This window comes from Pyrus communis, chromosome 5 (assembly GCF_041283825.1).
Source record: "Pyrus communis isolate YQ-2024b chromosome 5, ASM4128382v1, whole genome shotgun sequence".
Taxonomy (NCBI): domain Eukaryota; kingdom Viridiplantae; phylum Streptophyta; class Magnoliopsida; order Rosales; family Rosaceae; genus Pyrus; species Pyrus communis.
Window position 1 is genome coordinate 26,637,670 of NC_142569.1, and position 9,054 is coordinate 26,646,723.

The window sequence follows — 9,054 nt, forward strand, 5'->3', positions numbered from 1 at the left end:
TTGAAAAAAAAGAACTTGTAAAGAGAGTTGTGGCTAATTAAGGGGAGGCTTCATTTCTGATTTTATAGCAGCAACCAACTGATCATAAGCTTCTCCCCATGCATTCTTCATCTCCGGTGACCACATTTCCGGTATGGCCTCCTTTATGGTTTCCAACAATGCGAACTTGGTCACCTGTATATAAAATAAATAATTGTTCCATAAGGCACATATTTGGAAAAGAAGAATTCGAACCCAAAACTTTGCGTACAAGGACAAACGCTATTCTTATTTACTTAGATAAAATCCCTTGGAAGCCTGATAATTTATACCTCATAATGCTCATCTACAACTCCAGACTTGAAGTGGACAGCACCTAATCTTTTCAAGGTTGACTCTCTCACTGTAACCTTGCCTGCTTTCCTGAGTTGAACTGTCACAAGTCTGGAACACAAATCAAGGATTAACGATCGAACCCAAGTTAATTATAATTTACTTTATATGTGATAGTATTACACTAGCAGCTTAATTATATTTACCATAACAAATACAGACATGGCGTGAGACTTGAGCTTTGGGTTCTTCTCAAGAGGAATGTCAGAGTCCCTCAAGAAAGAGAACAGCTTCTGAGCTGATGGTGCAATTTCAAAGATCCTGCAAATTGAAGTCCCAGTTGGTTCAAAACCTTTCTTCTGACATCATATATAAACTATGAAGTGCACATGAAAAAAAAAAAAAAAGAACGAATCGGTAAAATTGGGTGCTATGTTATAGTTTTCTATCGGCTAAATTCGCAAGTTTATGTTAAACGGAATTACTTTAAGAAGAATTTAAGGCCCAATTCAGCAGCATTCTTCTTCATCGCACCCCATGACTTCACCACCAGTGTTTCCTGTTTTTCTCTGAAAACTTTGCCTTTCATGCTATAACAATTTAATTGTCCCAAAAAGTGGAGCTCTAAGAATTTGAACTTAAATGATTGAAAATTGTATCGAGGATATGTCCAATGAGATCAATATTCTTTGGCAGAGAATATATATAGTAAAACCCAGTGCAGAGAATATATATTCTTTTTGTGATTACTCTTCAGGACACTGGAGAGCCATTCTCCCTATGGATTTCAATTTTTAGCATCCAACTTTTGATTATGTAGCACATGTCCTGATAGGAGCATATTCATGCGACTTAAATGGCTTGTTCTCGTACACTTACGTTATGTTTCTTTAGTTATTTTAGTCCTTTATGCTTCTTTTGTGTGTTTTCAGGATCATAAGACGTGTTTGACGAAAGGATGCATTGTGGAGTGTTTTGGGACCTTTTGGAGCACTATTGGGCTAAGGATGGATAGCTTATGCTTGGAGCCCAAGTGTTGGATGAAATTGAAGGCCTTGTATGCACTTGAGGACACAAAACAATGGCCCTAACCCAATTACATAACACCTTGCCATGGGCTTAACACAAACACCATTCCTTGCCATGCAAGGGGAAGCAATTTGGGTCCATTTTATGCACTTAAACCCTAGCCCAATTACACACCATTGCAGCCAAATCCATTCTTTGCCATGCACATTCACCACCAATTCAACCACATGCACTTATTCCTCCATCATTACACAACATTGCAGCCACATGCACCAAAATCCATCCATGCCGTGCACTTCCCTTGCCATTTTCAGCCATCACACTTCATCATTACAGCCACCATTCACCCTAGTTGTCAATCACATACTTTCCCATTGTATAATTCATCCACATGCATCTTTAACCAACAAACAAATCAGCCACAACACACAAAAACAACCCATGCCGTGGCCACCCTTGCAATTCCAGCATTCCACCAAGTTTTCCTAGCTGTTTTTCACATGCATTCATTCATAATCATTCACTCACCTTGCAGCCACATTTCCACCCACCTCCTAGCTGTCATGTTCCCTCTTATTTACCTATAAATAAGCATCCATTGCAGCCACAATTCATTCATTCCATTCACCACACAACACACAACACAAACACACATCCCTTGCCGTGTATCCCCTTCCATTTTGTGCAGTTTTTCTCCTCCATTGCAGCCACTATCCAACCACTTCCCATCCCTCCAAAGCACTTCACACCATCACACAACCTATCCTTAAACCTTGTGCTACAACAACGAGGAAGAGAAGAGTGCCTAAACGTTCATACAATTCAAGTTTGAGTTGTTGGAATGTTTAGGTGTTTCTTTGATTTCAATGTTTAATTTCAATTCTCTTTGTTTTGTACGTATGAGGAATGGAAGAGAAGAGTGCCTAAACGTTCATACAATTCAAGTTTGAGTTGTTGGAATGTTTAGGTGTTTCTTTGATTTCAAAGTTATGACGAACTAAACCCCCTTTAGCTAGGGGGTGATTCGAAACTATGTTTATATTTGCAATATGAATTGATTAACTTTCGTTGGAATTTCATAAGTTGTGGATTCAATTTGTTTAACCGTTTGATTGATAACTTATTTATGTATGTTTATTAAGAATGCGCGCTTAATTTTCATGCATGAATATGACGCTAGAATATAAGTGAGTTTCACCTAATCGTTTCGAACTTATATTCACAAGTAGTGGAGGTTGCTTATAAACAATCGCGTTAAATGAATTCTTGGCACGAGTTTCATGCTCATCATAGTAACGAATGCCTCGTCAACACTTATAGTTTTCATAATGCTTAATGATCTTTGATTGTATCTTTATTGTGCTGTTCACGTAAAGGACTTTTGGAGAATGTTGTGAATTGCGTTGCGCAAACCCATCCAATTCATTAACTTAAGGAAAACTTGACGGTTAATTTAAGCGGACCTAATTAACCCGGAGTGTTGAGTTTCATAATTTATCGAAAGACCAACTGAGAATCAATCTTGTATGCAAGTGTAACATGTGTGGAGAAGAACCCCTTGGCTATTCCATCATCCATATTTTCATCACATTCATGTTTACGTTTTGCCTTTAATTACAATTTGTGCATTTTAGTTAATTTCGTCAAAAACTCAACCCCCCCCCATCTTTTGTTAAGTCTTAATCATTCGTATTTGTTTTATTTTTGTGTTTTCAAGTATTTGAAGTCTTGTGTACTTGTTTTGAGTTCTTGTTAAGTAAGTTAAGTGTTTTAAAAGTTAGTTTTATTTATTTGAATCAAGTGTTTAGCACCCCTAGTTAATCCCCGGTTAGAACGATCCCTACTTACATCATTACTACAATTGTCACAAATAGGGTTTAGTTTGTGTGCGTATAAATCTCGCATCAAATTTTGGCGCCGTTGCCGGGGATTGGCAAAGTTGGTAATCCCTTGTCTTGAGTCTTGTTTAAATTGTTTAGTTTCTGTTTTGTTTTAATTTTTGCACCGTGTGTATGTGTTTTGTTTTTTTGTGCCGTGTGTGGCAACTTGTTTTCTTACTTGTGCCAAGTCTATTAAGTTGGTTACTTATCTTGTTTACTTTTGTGTGTAGGTACTAGTTTATGACCCGTAGCTCACAACCTGTTCGTAAGCATATCTCCGACTTTGACGGTGATTTCGAGAGGACTTTGAGAAGGAACAAGAAATTGCAAGAGTCTAATCCTCCTAGTCCCGAACCTGAAGTAGAAGAGGAAGCCACGAATTGGGTTAAAGAGGAAGTACTAACCATGGCCGTGGACAATCGAACCATCAAAGAGCTTTCTGCCTCGGGTTTGGCCAATGCAGCCCCTCTTTGCATTCAATACCCCGCGGCTGCCGATCGATGAATTCGAGTTGAAGTCAAGCTTGTTGCACCACATTCCGAAATACCATGGGCTTTCCATGGAAGATCCCAACAAGCATCTCAAGGAGTTCGAGGTTGTTTGTTCGAGCATGACACCCATAAATGTCGATGGGAACATTCTGATGATAAAAGCTTTTCCATTCTCTCTTGTGGAAAAGGCTAAGGATTGGCTTTATGAATTGGCACCCGGGACCGTTACTTCTTGGGAAAGCATGAAGAGAGCGTTCTTGGAAAAGTTCTTCCCTACTTCAAAAATCATTCTCTTGAGGAAGAAAATTAGTGGAATCCAACAAAGTCAAGGAGAATCTTTTCCGGCATACTACGAGCGTTTTAAAGCCCTTGTTGCATCATGTCCTCAACATCAAATGAAGGAGGAGCTTCTCCTTCAATACTTTTACGAAGGTCTTCTACCACTTGAACGGCAAATGTTGGATGCATCCGCGGGAGGAGCTCTAGTGGACAAGACACCTAGGGATGCCAAAACTCTCATTGCTAATCGAGCACTCAATGCACAACAATATGAAGGTGTTGGGCAGAGAGACACCCCACGGCCACATCATGTAAATGAGGTAAGTTCTATTTCTGAGTTACAATCCCAAATAGCTAACCTTACATCTATGTTGTCGCAGTTTGTGGAGGGCCCCAAAGCGCAAGGAGCTACAATTTGTGGTGTATGCTCCATTCAAGGACACCAATCTGATCAATGCCCTCAATTAATTGAGAACGGAGGATGGGAATCTGCCAATGCCATGGGCTATGGGAATCAAAACCAACCGAGGAACGATCCATATTCTAACACTTATAATCCAGGTTGGAGAGACCACCCAAATTTCAGATGGAGAGATGCACAACAACCTGCCCAACAAAGTGGATTCCGACAACCCCCAGGTTTCTTTCCAAGGCCAATGGCACCACAACCACCTCCTCAAGCACAATCATCCCAAACCAACTCAGGTACGTCTATGAATGACGATAAAACATATCAGTTACTAACCACAATGGTGCAGGGAATGCAGAACCAAGCAAAGGAGGTTAATGAGCTAAAGAAGCAAATGGGCGAAATGGCCGAATTTTTGGGACAATTCCGTGAAAATGGTAAGTTACCAAGCACTACGGTAGTCAATCCAAAGGGTGGCTTCGAAACCGCCAATGCAATCACCTTAAGAAGTGGCAAGGAAGTTGGAACCACCTCACAACCACCAAAATCCAGCCAAGAAGAGGATGAAAGGTTGCTGAAAGAGGAAGAGAGCAAGGGCAAAGCCACGGCAAAGGTAGGTCCAAACTCAATTGTTTCGAATGTGATTCCACCAACCGTGCCTTTTCCTGGCAGGTTTATGCAAACAAAGAAGGAGGAGCAGGAGAAAGACATTCTGGAAACCTTTAGGAAAGTTCAAGTCAACATTCCGCTCCTTGATGCAATCAAGCAAGTCCCTAAGTATGCCAAGTTCTTAAAAGAGCTTTGCACAACGAGGAAGAGGATTTCAAACAAGGAGGTGGTAAGGGTAAGTGAGAACGTTTCCGCTATTTTACAAAGAAAGTTACCACCAAAGTGCAAAGATCCAGGTAGCTTTACAATCCCTTGTATTATTGGTCAAACTAAGTTCAAACATGCTATGTTAGACTTAGGAGCTTCAATTAACGTCATGCCATACTCTATTTATGCCTCAATGAACCTTGGTGAATTGAAAAATGATGGTGTGATTATTCAGTTGGCCGATAGATCTAATGCCTATCCAAAGGGCGTATTGGAAGATGTCTTAGTGCAGGTGAATAATTTGATCTTCCCGGCGGATTTCTATGTCCTTGAAATGGAGGAAACCACCCATGCTCCATCCTTGCCGATTCTTCTTGGGAGGCCATTCATGAAGACGGCCCGAACTAAGATAGACGTGTTTAAAGGCACTTTAACAATGGAATTCGATGGGGAAGTGATTGATTTTAATATTTCTGAAACTATGAGATTTCCTAATGATGATCACTCATGTTTCTCTATTGATATTCTTGATTCTTTGGCGCAGGCACACATTGATCAATTACATGGCGATGCACTTGAAACGGTCATTACAAATGGCATAGAAATGAAGGATCATGTTATGGAGGAGATCCCATTGCGTGCCGTGGGCTCTAAGTGAGAAATGAAGGTTTCGTCCGGCTGCGAGACGTAAAAGAAAGCGCTACTTGGGAGGCAACCCAATACACTGAATAAAATAAAGTTGTCCATTGATCTCCGATTGGATTCAAAAAAAAAAAAAAAAAAAAAAAATGGCAGAATGATGGAGCCTTCACAAAAGTTGTTTACGTGAAGCCCCACTACGAGGCATCGGAGCAGGAGGCATCGGAGTTAGACCATTTGAGGCCACAATACTTGGTGGAACCCTGGATGACCCAGGAAAAAGGTGCCTCTGGAGATAAGCCGCAAGCCTTTGACGGTCACTTTGAATTCGACCTTCAGATTCTTGCAGCTCATCAAGTTTCCTCTTCATGCCCGACGAATAGTTATTTGCAAGCACATGCAAACTTCTATTCTCGTACTTAAGCTGTTTGATCTCCTGCTTGAGACTTTCCACCTTTGCCATCAACGATTCAACCTGACGGGAGCGAGCAAGTAGGCGTTGGCCCATGTTGGACACAGAGCCCGCACACTGAACACTGAGAGCGAGGGATTCTTGAACAGCCAACTCATCGGACCGTCCTGAAAGCAGCCTACTATCCTTAGGAGTAAGGAGGTTCCTAGCTACTATCGTAGCTGTTGTTGCATCCGTCATTATGGAGTCTTCACCTGTAAGAGGACCGTTAGAAGATAAAAAAGAAGGGTGCCATACATTACCTTGATGGGGCGCAACCGGATCGCTGCTGAGACTCAAATCTAAGCAAAGGTTCGATGAGTTAGTCATTTTTCAAAAGGTGTTCAAAGAGAAGGATGGATGGAGTTAAATCTTAAAGGGCCGGAGTCGATTTTCAAGAATGGGCAATCTTCAGATTGTGTTTGTTGGGGTGATCGATACCTCTATAAAAAGCCAAGGCGCCACGACCACCGATTCAAAGAGCCGGAGTTTCCTGCGTAAAGTTCGGCGACGATCTCTCGGCTTTTCAGAAAACGCGTTCAACTTTGTCAAAAGATCTCTGACAAAGCTGAAAACACGTGGAGGCCATCATCGCAACTACACACTTTTGCCGACAAGCGCAAAGTTCGGCGACGCCTTCTCTGCTTTTCAGAAAACGCGTGCAGCTTTGTCAAAAGGAACCGCATCCGCACTACTACGTATCGTTCAGAAAGCGAAGGGGCGTCGTTCAGAAATCGAAGGGGCGTCGTTCAGAAATCGAAGAGGCGTCGTTCAGAAATCGAAGAGGCACCACTATTTCAAAAAGCCGGATTTGCGGGATCAAAACGTTTGTCGACAAGGGTAAAAGAACAGTACCACCACTTGCTATTATCTCTATATATGTCGACCTTCATCTTTTATGGCAAGGCAGACCTGAAGAAATTGCCCAACTCTTTCGCACCTCTGAAGGCCCACTCCCAGCAAAGCCTTTCGAATTACTCATTTTTTTTCTTCTTCCCCAAAGATGATACCAGATGCCTGGAGTACAGATGACCCAGGAGGAAACGGCAGATTGAAGCATGTGCTGATTCATTCACCGCTTCTTAAAAAGCAAAGGTATCTCATATCATCAAGGTCAAAAGAAAAAGTATCTCATATCATGCTCTTTCCCTGTCTTTTTCTTTGTCCTTGTTCTTACTCGCATGGCAAAGTGAAAGAAACAATCAGCCGGCACTTGGAGTCAATCTTTCGATCTGGAGCCAACTGCCTGGAATCTATTCCTGGTTGCTTACCTAGCGTTGCTCTCGAGTAGTCATCTTCAACGGAGCAAGTAAGGCAAGTGAAAATGATACATTGAAGCATGTGGAGACAAGCAACTACTGCATATGCTGAGCTATCCTCTAACCCTCTTCAATACGAATTGGAAAGATTGAACAAAGAAACAGATAAAAGGAGGAAGCTCAGACCTTCGGGGGAGACCAAAAGAATCCTGCTGCCCAGTTCAAGAGTAGCACAAAGGAAAATCAACGATGGGAGGAAACCAGTTCAAGAATGAGCCTGTGGAATCATCAAGATCAAGCCTCAGTGCAATCACCAAGGAGAAGAGGGAATTTACACTCCATAACCAGATTTGCGTCCCTAAACTCTTCTCTTTGTTAGTTACATTCTGCCATGTTTAGTATGTTTAAGTGTTTTTTGTGTATTTACTTATGCTTTGTGTGAATCTATGCTTAAAACATTGAGGACAATGTTTGATTTAAGTGTGGGGGGGGGGGGGGGGGGGGGGGGGGGGTAACTAAGTATATTTGATGCAAATTCGTGGGATTTTATCACCCATAACTTCAAATGTTGTTCCTTGCTGTTTTAAAATGTTTTTAAGCTGTTTTAGAGTGTTTTAGTATTTTTTGTTTTATAACTCCGAAAATAACATAAAAATTTGAAAAACATGTTTTGAAAAGCCTAAAAAGAGTGTTTTGAGTCGTTTTTGTGTGTTTGTGTCTTAGGGTACCTTCCAACACAATGATGAGGATTTGGTTTGTAATTGCATGGCTGTTAAAGAGAGTTATAAACATGGATGAAAGTTTGATTTACTCTTGGTATATGCTTGGTTATGGTTATAATGTATTACTTCACATGCAATCATAAAAGAAAAATTCGTTTTTGTAACATGCTTGAAGGAAGGAACTCATACAAACGCTACAACCTTGTGAGACTTGAGCCTAAACGTTCTTTGGAGAGTTATAATCTGTGATTCTTTGTTTTCTAAAGTTGTTGCATGATCTCATTATTCCTTGCTTGGTTGCTACTTAGAATGCAATTGTATCATGATAGAACTAAATGCTAGAACTTATATCCGTTTCATTCAAAGCATGACATTGAATTGCATAACATATATCAAGATGAAGTTGTATAGTTGCCACCATAGCCAAATAGCCTTACTTCCCATATTTCGTATATGTTGTAAGTTTTAACCCCGTTGAACCTTGTTTAGCCCATGTTCTTTGTTAACCCATATCATTCTCACCTAGCCTAGATTAGGACCATCCGTACCCTTGTTCTTAAAGCATAGTAAGCATGACGGAAAATGAATTCCTTTTCATTAATATGTTGCAGAAAATAAGTGTGGGGGAAGGATTATTGATGAAAGTTGTTGTGCCATAGGCACGGCTAAAAAAAAAAAAAAAAAAAAAAAAAAAAAAAAGTTGTTTGAATCTCCCCTATTTGTCTAAAAGTTGTTTTCTGCGCTCTAAAGGAAACTCTAAGTGCCTA

At 40.7% G+C, this 9,054-nt stretch overlaps 1 pseudogene across 1 annotated transcript; it reads right to left on the reverse strand.

Annotated features, from left to right (window-relative positions):
• LOC137727044 (anaerobic nitrite reductase HBII-like) lies at positions 1-1,089 on the reverse strand (annotated as a pseudogene). Its single transcript, XR_015963018.1, has 4 exons — positions 798-1,089; positions 519-633; positions 312-423; positions 1-174 (listed from the first exon to the last, which is right to left on the reverse strand). The product of XR_015963018.1 is annotated as an anaerobic nitrite reductase HBII-like (transcript).
• Positions 1,090-9,054: the final 7,965 nt, after the last annotated feature.